At 43.7% G+C, this 12,767-nt stretch overlaps 1 long non-coding RNA gene across 1 annotated transcript; it reads left to right on the forward strand.

Annotated features, from left to right (window-relative positions):
• Positions 1-428: 428 nt before the first annotated feature.
• Positions 429-7,207, forward strand: LOC144168902 (uncharacterized). The gene is made up of 3 exons (XR_013322286.1): positions 429-703; positions 2,220-2,489; positions 5,633-7,207. It is a non-coding gene; the product is annotated as an uncharacterized LOC144168902 (long non-coding RNA).
• The last annotated feature ends 5,560 nt before the right edge of the window (positions 7,208-12,767 follow it).

Consider the following 12,767-nt stretch of genomic DNA (forward strand, 5'->3'; position numbering starts at 1 on the left):
TCAATGGTTCGATTCCTCGTCGAACGTGTTTTTTTTTTTTTTTTTTTACGTGAGGGTTTCATTAGCTCCTTTTTTAACGACCAGGGTAAGCACCTGTTCCTTGCTTTCTATCACGCCGACATTTACCGCCCTCTTCCTAAACCCAAAGTAGCTCGTTTTCTCGCACGTTCTCTCTTGAGAAGCCCGCCGTGAAAACAAAACCAAAACAAACGTCAAACATCTTTACAATATCAGTATATATGTCAAGTACTTTATGTGTATTCACTTTTTGTGTTTAAAAACCTTAAATTTAAGTTATAAACACATTTCAGACTTTGAAAGCAGAAAGATAATTACCAACATTACAGTAGTAACACAATTTTCGTCAAACGTAGAGGTACTGCATTTGAAGTCTGGCAACTATCTCTCACTTTTGTGTGCGTTTTTTCATGGCGTTTTGTGCCGAGTGGTTGGTGGCGTGATTTAATCTGTTTTATCTATTTCAAGCTTAAATCATAGTTATAGAAGCTTTATGGGTGATGTCTACCCTTCTAACCTACGCGTGTGTTGAACATGGGGACCCCGGAAGAACGATCATCGCCGGATAAAATACTGCGCGTCAAAAGTGGATGACATTGCATCAGAACAAAGCGTGTTCGTGTGTCCGCGAGATGAAGACGACAGTGAAGGAGAATTTTACGTTGGAAACATCGTTTTTGCTCGGGTAAGTACGCATTTTTTATTATTCTGTATTTGGTTGGAACGAGTTCTGGTGTTTATGGGTCAGTAATTCGCTAGACCCCCATCTCGTTTGCTCTGAGAGCCTACGTGAGTTAGTATACTTGTTTGGCGCCCAGTCCACCGTTTCCGCAGAAGTCAGCATCAATTTACGCTGAAGCTAGACCTTGGCTACGATGCTCGCGCTATGGTACACGGCTGCTAATAATTTCACATCACGCAAGGCTCTTTAACACCGGGGCGTTTGTTTATGTGTCTCTCAAACAGTGCCTTTGCGGTTGCAGATCGCAGTCGCAATTTCGCGTGAGTGGCACAACGCTGTGATTAGTCCTCGCTCGTGAATACCCGCGGTATACCAAGAAATAACATGAACAGGAGGTTCCCTGGAAGTGCATGTGAAAACGCGTACACGTGATTCCATGGCTGGCGTCTCTCCCCCCCCCCCCCCTTTCACGAATTCCGTGCAGTGCGCTTCGCAGCTATTGCGCTCGCGAGACCGGCGACCGTACGCCTCGCGGTCTTCGGGCCGCGATATGTGTGCTGTTCTCGTGAAGCTCGACAACAGCGAAATTGCCGTACTCGCTGGCCAAGGCGCCCCGACAGCGTACGCGTCGACCGGGTGCTGACGGAGTTGTGCTGGAAGAAAAGCAGGCAAGAGATGAGGGCGCACGAGGTGTAGTTAAACATGAGAATTTACAAAGTGCAAGGTGGTTAAAATAGTATGCAAGGGCCGGAAACGGTGAGAGAGTTCGGGCCGCGCGCCAGCGAGCGAGTGCGGTAATTTACGTTGCCGAGTTTCACGAGTCCGGCACGAATATGACGACGCCCGTCTGAGAGTTCATAGAGGTATAAAATTCACATACGTGCAAATTGAAGGTGAAATGCGCGCATGTGGCCTCGCAGGGAGTTAGCATAGTCTCGGGGTAGTGGGGGAGATTTCACAACGCCTACGAGGCGCCTGCCGATTCTGTCAGAGTAGCTCTCGGGAAGTCTGGGGCTTGATATCAGAGGCATATGTATTGATTAAATTAGTGCAGAAAATTGAGCCAATTCGCAAGTTCTCATTTTCGCAAAACCGCAGGCCATACAGAGACTAACAAGAAAGCTGTAGGCACTCACTCAACTCGATTTATATTGGAGAATTGAACGTGCAGATACAAGTCAGACATTGAAATGGAGGAGCCTCAACTATCACACACCAGTTCCGATTGAAAGCAAGGGATACAGATGAGCTGCTAGCATGCGTTCCATGCAAATTAGCTCAGTAGCTAGCTTTGCATATATCATGCATACCCCACTCACAGTACCTGCGGGTCTAATAAATACATTCTTACTGTGACCTAAATTTCACTTGGGGTGTTCCGGGAATGTTCTTATTAGTGCCTTGGAGGTTACTGTCTTTAAACGATTAAAAATCTACTTGATGTAAGCATTCGTGCTTTGTGTGTGCTCTTCTTGTATTTCAACAAGTGTCAGCACACTCACACATTATGCAACTGCAGGTGCTGCTGCTGGCTGTCCTGGGTCAGCTGCCTTCCAGTCCAGTTTCAAAGGCTTTGCCAGGGCCTCCCTTGGCCAACCGACACTGCACCTGCTGTACCCAAGTACTGCCTGGCCTTTCGTTGGTGCTCCGTACGCTTTGCCGCCAGGAATGGTCATTCATCCATCATCTGGCCGCTTGGACCACCCGTTCAGAAGTCAGCGCATTTGCTCGACACATCGGTCCAGGCACTGCTGCCATATCGGTGCACCCACCGATTATGTATTTTCAGGTTAGTTATTGCATGTTGTGGAACTTGCCATGATGTATACCTGTTAGCAGTGCTGTGGCCTCTGATTATTTGAAACATTTTCATGAAGCAGTGCTGTGCGTATGGAGCGTGTCATTGCTTAGCAGAGATATTGAAGAGAATCTGGGGCTGACGACTAAAGGGCAAGAAGAGAAATTGAACTGACTTTGAAGCAAGTATTCGTATGTAATCAAGCCAAGCAAACATTTAGGATCTTTCGATATGGTTTTAAACTTGCAATACAAACAGATCATACTGGTAATAATCATACTATACCGAAAAGTACATCCCGCAGTCTGTAGAATTCTGACAGCGCTTTTTTCGCAGTCTCTCATGACAGGCACTAATCTCAATGGTTGGAATATAGTCGAGGTAGCACCAGTCTTTAAATCAGGAGACGGTACTTCACCATTAAATTTCCCTAACAAGCACCATATGCAAGGTCAGGAAACATTTCATCCACTCTCAGGTCGCTAATTATTTATAAAATCACAATATCACATTCGAGTATCACCACGGTTTTCACAAGGGTTACTTGAGAAACACAACTTTCAGGATTTGTTCACGATCTACATTGATCCATTGACACAGGCTTACAAACTGCGGTAGTTTTTCTCGATTTTTCTAAAGCATTCAATCGCATTGCACACCACAGACTACTTCTCAAACTTCACCCTAATGTCCTCACTTGAGCAAAAGATTTTCATTCTTCTCAAATGCAGTTTACTTCTAATAACTATATACTTCTTTTGCTCGTGCCACTTTGTTGTCCCCCCAGGCAGGTTGCTTGGTCTATCTTCCATGTTGCATATCCTCCCATGTAGGTCTATTTGCAGATGATGTTGTAATTTATCACACAATTTCTTTCAACTACTACCGTCAATGCTTTCAATCTGATCTTGACACAATTAACTCCTGGTGCTGCAAATGGCTAATGTCGCTTATCTCTAAAACAAAGTGCATGACTTTAACGGTGGCAAGTCCCGGATTGTAAATACTTACTTCATTAACAACAGCCTTGATTTGATTGATTGTAGGGTTTAACGCGCCGACGCAACGCAGGCGATGAGGCGCGCCGTAGTGGAGGGCTCCGGATTAATTTTGACCACCTGGGGATCTTTAACGTGCGCCGAAATCTCGTACACACGGGCGTTTTTGCTTTTCGCCTCCATCAGAAAAGCGGCCGCCGCAGCCGGGAATCGAACCCGCGACCTCGTGCTCAGCAGCGCAACGCCTTAGCCACTGAGCCACCGCGGCGGGTTAACAACAGCCTGATTACCTCTTGAGACAAAGGTGTTTTGGTAGGCCGGTAGGGGAGGGGGGATTGCATGGTGGATTTCAAAAGGTACATCGATTGGGAAAATAAGACGTGTGATTAATATTTTCATTTGCACTCCAAAACTCGCTTTATTTCATATGTTTAACCCACTGCCGTGGCAAGGGTGGTGTGCTGTGGAGGCGAATGTCGGTTAGATACCGCTTGGTGTAGCCGCTTTTCTGATGGAGGCAACACGTAAAGACGCCCGTGTTTGGAGATTTCGATGCGCACAAAAATACCCAGATGGTCAAAATTAATGCGAAGCCTTCCCCTACAGTGCTCCCCATATCCCAAGTGTAGCTTTGGCGTGTTAAACCACCGGTTTTTTTTTCATGTTTTTGGTATAGTACCAGCTGCTGTAGCAGGTGCAACTTAAAGGTAAAATTATACATAATGTTTCCAAGAGCTAAATATAAAGGCCATATTGAAGTGCGTTTATGGGTCTATCTCATAGCAGTAGTGAAAGGTTATATACTCTGGTGCAGGTTAAGAACGCCAATGGCTCATGTGGTGTAGTCCAGTGTTTGACGGAATGCCGTGTAGGCAGGTAAAAGCATTATTGCAGTGATGAAACGTAGGTCACTGACCAAGTCAAGAAAGCCATTTAACGGTTTGTTGCTTGTTCACGGTGAGCATGTGTCGTGGAAAACGAAGCTATATATTGGGCATTACGCGGCGCAATGAGTTTGCATAGATATGGTGCAGATTGCCATCCATTATGTTGATAATGTTGGGCGTCGTCTGAACAATGAGGGACTCGAGCAGTAATCGAGAAGATAGATTGCACTCAGTTGTCAGTAATTTTGTCTTGTCCCAGTCGACCACGTGTCCCAGTCGACCACGTGTCCCGTCCTCTCACGGTGCTCTGCCAGTGGACTTGTTTTTGCATGGCCCTTGTTCACTTCGTTCCAGTGCTGCATTAATCTTCTGTGCAGATTGCCCGTTTCGCCAATGTACACTGATTTGCATTCAGCGCATGGAATCTAATAAACAATACCCGGAAGCTTGGAGCGTGAGAGGGGGTCTCTCACGCTGACAATGTCAGAACGCAGCTTGTAGTGGGCACATGCACAATGTATGCACTGCGTGTCTTGAAAATGTGTGCGAGAGTTTCACCGATGTGTGGGACGTAGGTAATTGCTGCACGTTTTGATGCAGTCGTTGTCCTGAATATAATGCCTAAAGCATTATATTCAGAAAGAAGCGAAGAGGGCGACTAGCAAGAATCCACATTGACATTAGCAGGCAGAAGCGTCCACAAGGCCTGTGTCAAAACGTGCTGCAATTGTCGTCCTACACATCAATCAAACTTTCGCACGCATTTTCAAGAAACACATTGTGCACATCGTGCAGGTGCCCACTAGCAAGCTATGTTCTGACATTGTCAGCGTGAAAGACCCCCTCTCACGCTTCAAGCTTCCAGGTGTTGTTTATGTTTTGAACAAAAAAAGTGCCAGTTAAACGTGACACCTCCTTCCTTGCCGATTTCTGATGCCTGATTGTTCAGTTTGTGGGGATACGTTTAGCAGATTGCTCACATGTCTAACCTGTATTTGTGCTTGAGCAGTCAAACGCTGATGTTAGCAGTGAAGTAGGTGAAAATTGTAGTTTGATTGTAGTTGTGTGCAGATTACCTACATTGTGTTAATTCGTAGAAAAGCAAAATTGAGGTAACCCTGCTAACTGTTCCGCATTGCAGCATTTTATTATGCGAACGTTAAGGAGTTCAGCTGCTTGTTAAAGGTGAAATAAACAGTGGTACAAAAAGAAGAGCATCTACTGAAGAGAAATATCTTCACAATCGCAGGATGCCAATGGTCCGCCTACCAACTTGTGTCCTGCATCGTTTCTGCTGGCTGGAGCGGTTCATGGAGCATTTTCCAGCTTCTCAAAGTTTGTGGTCAAGCGCTCCTCCAAGTGAAAGATGCCGCAGTGGGATCTTTTGTTTTAATGCCACAATTTCACGTGCTCAGCAGCAAATTTACTCGTAAGGCTTTTTAAATATTCATCACCCAAGAGGGCATGTTACCTTCGTCTTCGGTGGAATGTGTCTGCACTCAGGTTATTTGTGACAGAAACAAGTGGACCACGTCATGAGAGTCATTGAGGCCTTGTTGATTGTGCATGCTTCTGAAATGACATTTTCATTAAGCTGAATACTTTCCACATATTACGATTTGTGAACAAATTATTGTAAAAGTCATGATTAGTTGTACTACACTGCAGGAAGGAAATGCCAACATACGTTTTAAGCACCTCTGATATTTCAGATCGTTGGCTGGTGAGCAATAAAACAAAACTGAAATTTTTTTAAAGTAAAATCAAATATTCGTTGTCACCAGTGCATGACCATAGTAAAAGCTATCTAGTCACCAAATTTAGAATTAGACACGAAATGCCAAGAAAAATAGGGAAATAAACTAGACAGCTGGCTACAATAAACCAATTCGTAAAATTCCTCAATGTCTATCAAGTGATGATTCAGGCGGGTTAAGATGTCAGTGGGTTTACACACCCAACTTGCAGGGAAGCACATGAGCTCCCAATATTAACATGTTTTTAGTGAAGACCGTCTTCCTTCATTAAGCTGCTTTGCACATTGATGCCAGTCTGATAAATGTCCTGAATTTTTGTTATGATCAATCTTTGTATGGGAACCATATATTTTTATACGATGTCGCTGTGTATTTCTGAAACTGTATCTAGTCACTAATTCCAATTTGTCGTGGTCAGGTTTTTTCAACTAATTCGTAGCTTTTTTAACAATTATGGTATATTTTGTGTCCCTAAAGGAATGCCTCATTGCATGTTTAGCCTATGTAGTGTTGAAAGCGGACATTTTGCTTCAAAGTGGAATGTCGGGCTAGCAACAAGGTACTTCGCGTGCTGCTCACTTTCATTCATGCCATTATTTTTTATATTATCATTTAAAATTAAAAGCCAACCAATTTGCTGTCGTTTTAATTTTGTCACCTACTTTATACTTTCTTTTTTTTTCAACTTTGTGTAAGGATTGACTATCCATATTTTTATGATACCAAGGCGTTGGACTGGGCTAGCTGGTACATGTTTGAATGGATGAAAAACCATAGGAAAACCCAGGACACAGAAGAGAACAACGGGACAAACTTGTGCCGTCATTCTGTTTTAACTGTTTCCTGTGTTTACCACTGGTTTTTTATGCATTCAAACATTTTTTATGAGTTTGTTGAACAGTGATTAGTTTAGGTGTGTTCAAACAATTGTTGGCTGCGAAGGCTCCCTGTAGCATTTGTATAAGTGCTCTCTGCTTTTTTTTTTGAGCCAATACCCCACCACCAGTCTTCATGAGGTGGTCTTTTGTAGAAATAAGTTGAAATAAATATTTGTTTGCATTGCTTTACATGTTTTGAAAGAATTTCTTGTTCATTCTTGTTTCATTCAACCCCGTTTCAGAATCCTGCTTAAGGCATTTCCTCTGTTATTTTTTTTCAGAACCAGGAAGGGTGCTCATCCTCGGTTCTTGCTGAAGCAGCAGTATCCATACTTCACACGTGAGCTCTGAACACACAGTAATTATGGTATGAAACATTCTACCAGTATAAGCCTGCTTTGTAGACGTCATTGTAGATGTCAAAGCTCTTGACAGTGTAGTCCAATGTCTGGTGTAACGGGCAATGTCTACAACTTGTAAAAATTAATTTTGTGGCTATAATGTTTGTGATTTAAAATGCACGTCAACTACTATTTAGAATCGCTGTCTAAATTGGCAGCCATTTTTCTGGTGGATACAGAAAGTGAAAAAGCGCATGTGTAGAGATTTCAGTGCACCTTAAATGTCCCAAATTTGCTAAAGCTAATCCAAAGCCCTCCTTGTGGTGCACTTCATATCCCATGTACAGTTTAGCGTAAAAACAGCTAAAAATTTATGATCAATTTAAACTTATTTTAATGTTTTTAAATGCAAATATTCTCAGTTTAAGCTGCCATATTTAGAGTAAAATGTTTTGTAACAATTATATAGCTACCAAAGGTTTACAGAAAAGCTTTTTGCTTTTGGTTGTGCACTTTCTTATCAAAAGAAAAATGTTGTTAAGAAAGGCAGAAGAAACCCAACTATGGAAATAGCAAACCCTAAAGCTGCGGATAGAATGAATGTTTTGTAGAGAATCTTTTGCTGATTTCAGTTCTAGTCAACTCTAAAAAAGTCTATCGACGTAGAATGCTTACCGTGAGGCACCTCGTAATACTAGCCAAAACTAATGGGCCCTGGCTGTTGGCTTTTCATTTGCAACAGTGACAAATGACCCCACATCCACCGGCAGGGACATATTGCAAGGCACCATGTACAAGCTAGCCTCATGATAAAATAATGTTTTCTGAACAATGGCATTACATTTCAACCATGGGCTTCACCAGGGAACTTGTATGCATTGTTCTGTGATGTTTGCAGTTCTTGTTATTGCTATGTGGGGTCATCTAGTCTAAAGGTATGTTTATAAAACTCCAAATACCACCAAACCTTGCAAGTGCTGTACCATATGAATATTTTTCCGTAAAGCAAAAAGAATAATGCAAACGAAAATAAATGGCTTGGGTACCCAACTTTTATAAGTAGATTATGAGCCGCAGTACGGAGGGAACTATATTATGAGCCGCATTACGGAGGAAACTATACATTTTGCATTTGGTCTTCCTTGATATTGAACCTTCCTGCTCAGCTCAAGAATAAGGCACTAAACATTGCAGGTAGCTACCTTGATTGGAAGTTTGATGCAATACTAAGAAGCCAAGGGTTTTAAGGTTCAAGGAAGTTTTGTGTGGTTGAAGTGTTGCACACCTAATTGCTTTCACTGCACAGCATGGTTAGGCTCTGCAGTGAATCTCGAAGGATGTGTACTGCAGTTCGGCAAAGTGAACATATAATTGGTTTTTTACGAAGTTTTGGGTAATCAACTACCTCTAAAGTTATAACTGTACTGAGATGTGGCTCCTGACTTTTTAAATTGATGTTTTAACAATCGGTGACACAAGTTCAAGGAAATTATCAGCTGATGTTGAGCTTTAATGGAATGTCTCACAGAACCGAGCTTGGAAAGCACGAATGTTTCATACCATAATCGTGTGTGATATTGTGCAATATGTGGTCTCACACCTGCTGCACCTGTGAACCGAGGATGACACACCCGTTTTGTACCCCTTTAGGTGGGTGCTTTTGCAGAAGATGCTCCTACAGATTGGGGTGCTAAGTAGCACCCTAGGATACTTTTAGGCGGAAAAGGGTGTTTATAAGGCACCTGTCTTCTGGGGTGCTTCACAGAGGGTGCTCCTGCGGCGACAAAATCCAAGCACCCTAAAGGGCGTAAAATATTCAGTTTTTAGGGTGCTCCTGCGGCGACAAGCTGAAGCACCCTTTTGGGCGTAAAAATTTTTAGTGTGGACGTACCTCCAACGTGACCTACGAGGTGTTACCTGAGAGCAACTCCAACGTTTCTTCTCGATGTTTACCGAGCTCTGAAGTTGTGCACGTGGTGCGCCTAAAGCCTTATTACGGCTGGCCATTGGACACTCCCGTTTGACCTACTGTGCTTTTATTTTTTTCCCCAGTTACTGCTGCCCTCTTGCTGCCTTGTGTTTCGTCTGATTGTTATTTTGTTTTGTGTATTCCTTTCTTTTCGTTGCCCCTTTGCGTACGCGTTCTAGTGGCATCGGGTCGATGCCACCACGGAAGGGGGAGCAATGCAGCAGCCCCGTGGTACAGTGTGAACTTCCCGCCAGGTCCATAGTAGTGTACCTTCCCGTTTGGCCGTTAGGCGGTGCTCGAAAGCAAGCAAGAGGACGAGGAGTGTGCTCCGAACGAAGAGAAAGAGCAAGAAGACCGTGAAACGGTGGAGGCTAGCCAGAGCTCGTTGCTTGTGGGCACAAGTTCGCCTTGTTTATTAAACACAGTTTGCCTTTTAATTGTAACCATCGTTACAATATATACGTGTGTGTGTGTGTTTGTCAAAGCGGGTAATTTTTGTTCAGTGCAAGAGATGTACACATCTTGCGTCGCCTGTTTTTTTTTGTTTTTGTTTTTTGTTTGTTTTGCTTTTTCTCGTGCGCCAGCACAAAGGCCCCGGCTGTTCCTGGGCACGCTAATAAACATTGATTGATTGATTGATATTATTATTACTATCGGTTTACGATAACGGCCATTTGGATGTTTTGGGCAAGGGAATGAGCGATTACTTGATTGGTTGTACCCTACAGCGCATCCATGCATCGTACAATACACTAGATGTCCGCAAGGTTAGAAAAACCGCAGTGTCTAGAGTTACGTCCGTAAAAACTAAAATTAAAAACTAAAGTAACGTCCTACGTAACTTTAGCGTGTAACTGCAAAAGGGTTGAGAGTTGGGCGAGTTGGTAATGATGCATCTCAAAAAAACAAACTGCGCGATAATTCACGGGGACAAGAACACATGAAGACCGCACAAGCGCAGACTCGCAACTAGCCTAATATTGCACACTTCAAAGCCTTAAATGCCCAAGCGCCCAATTGTCCCGCCCCCCATGCGTCACAGTTCTCGGCGCACTCACCCGAATGAATGGCGAAAAAAACTGCAAAGATAACCGTATCATATATGGGTTAAGATCCCCCTCCCACCCCCAACATGCCCGCACAAAAGAGGCACCGAAATTGTGCTCAATGTGCATCTAAATATGCGACTTCTTGATTAAGAAGGGCGATCGACAGAAGACTGGTGCAATCGGAACCATCTTTTATGATGTGGCTGGCTTCTAGAATTTCTCGCGTTTGCTGGTTCTTATGTCGGAAAAGAATGGCTGTGCGCTCAAACACAAGGACACAATCAGAAACGCGTGCACGGCAATGAGAAGACAAGTGGCTGAGGTCACTTTTTTTTATAGTTATGTTTTTTTAAGCCTGACATTGAAACACCGTCCCGTTTGGCAAATGTATACTTTGTCACAGGCAAGTGGTATCGAATAAACGACCCCTGCAGCACACGGTACGAACGTCTTTTGGTGATTAATGCCACATGTCCCCTGATGGTTTTTTGCCTTTTTGTTCACTCTTGGACAGATCTTACCCAACTTATTAGGAGAATAACCCGCAGTGGGCCGCACCTGTCGGCAGGCTGCACTTGGTGCGCATGGCCTTGTCACAACGGTGGGTGTAGACGCCAATGAGACACGAGCATTGGTGCCCCTTGAAATCGCGCCGTAGGAATATATGTGAAACACGAATGCCGGATTGCGGCTGTGAAAAACTCCCGTGAGTTCAGGACTGCCTGCCGTCTTAGCAATCGAAGGTTAGTTACCTAGATGACCCGGCAGAAACAGTTAAAAATGTCGCTATCGCATCCAGTGCATACAAAACAATCAATACAATCAATCAATCAATCAGTATGGTGTGTGTGAAATCACAGCAAGTCAATATGAAAGACCCGGATGTCCTCCTCCGACATTATTTACTTTAGAACGCGTCCGCACGCGACACTTTATTAACAAGGCGTGATGCGAAAGCGTTGGACAGGTGTGGACGACCACTTTGTCGGCATGTTCATCTGCGCGTCTCGGATTTACAAGCCGCTTGCGTCCCCGCACACGGAATTGAAGTGGCATGTACGTACGCGGCGCGTATTTTACAATTAGGATTGGCGACCACTTGAGGCGCGAAAAACTACTTCCGCTTGCCTGTCACGTGACTACAGTGCGTTTTTTTGTGTGAGTTCTCTGTTATATTTTTTTATGACTAGGCAACACAACACAGAGCTGGGTAGGCTTCAATCTTGTCCCGTGACAGACCCTCCTGTAGTTTCCTTCCCCCATACCCGCATAGGAAGTTGCAGTTAGACATGTCTGGAGTATGTCGGGTGCTCCCTCAAAAAATTCGTGAGGGAGCGTTGATTTTGGTTATATTATCAACAGATAATCTGCTTCCGGTGGTGTTCATATTCGCATAATATACGTAGTTCGATGTGAGGTTCGAATTGCTCACTTTATCCCGCCGCGGTATTATCCGGCAGTATATTTTAACAAAGGAAAATCAAATGTAACGTTAATGTAGCTACAATTTTTAATGTTGGAAATATAACTGGAACGCGTTCCTTTCGTAATGAACTTGGAACGGGAACTCGTTTCGGGGCGCAACAATTTTATAAAGCAACCTTTCTAGTGCGAGAAAATCCAGTAAACAAAATCAACAATACATGCAACCAATTTCGCGACATAATATAAACCAAAAGTTACTCATAAAAGAGTATCAAACAGCGGTAACAAAACTACACGCATTTTGTAATGCCACACTGCGAAACCATGCAAATGTATACAACTGTGTACACTGTGCACAGCAATATTATTTACAAAAATATAGAAACAATTCGAAATCCCAGCCATATCATATAAACAAAAAATATAAGCAGCTTAAATAGGTGTAGTACAAATATACTCACGTCAACATAGTTTAACGCATTGCTTAAACGCACGTATCAATAGTATTAAGTCTATCTTACAGTTCATATCCACCTCGCTTCATTGAGCACTCAGTGGACCATCCGGCCCCCGGTACCACTGCAGGAGAGGCGACTGTTGCTGGCTCACCCGTGCTGCAACTGTTTGTGAGCAAGATAATATGTCCTACAGCGGCCCGAAGAAGCCACATGGCACACGGAGCAGCACCCGCGCCGGTACTACGATAACTGATGCGGAATTCTATAAAGACCTTCACGCGGTCACAGTTAATGTATGTTTCAAAAATGCTCGCTGAACATAGCTTTTTTGGTGCGTGCAGGACAGGATTTCTGTAGTTCAACATTCATACGTACAGCTTGGCGTATTTCAATGACGTCCCTCCAGGCCTCCCTTAGAGTTTAAAACTTTGGGAATAAGCCTTGTGTGTGTAGGAAACGTGAGGCAGTGAGATGAACATGCATGCGTTACGGCAGCCTTAGCAGTTC

Source organism: Haemaphysalis longicornis, unplaced genomic scaffold (assembly GCF_048455015.1).
Source record: "Haemaphysalis longicornis isolate Haplotype H1 unplaced genomic scaffold, Haemaphysalis longicornis Haplotype H1 scaffold_2, whole genome shotgun sequence".
NCBI lineage: Eukaryota > Metazoa > Arthropoda > Arachnida > Ixodida > Ixodidae > Haemaphysalis > Haemaphysalis longicornis.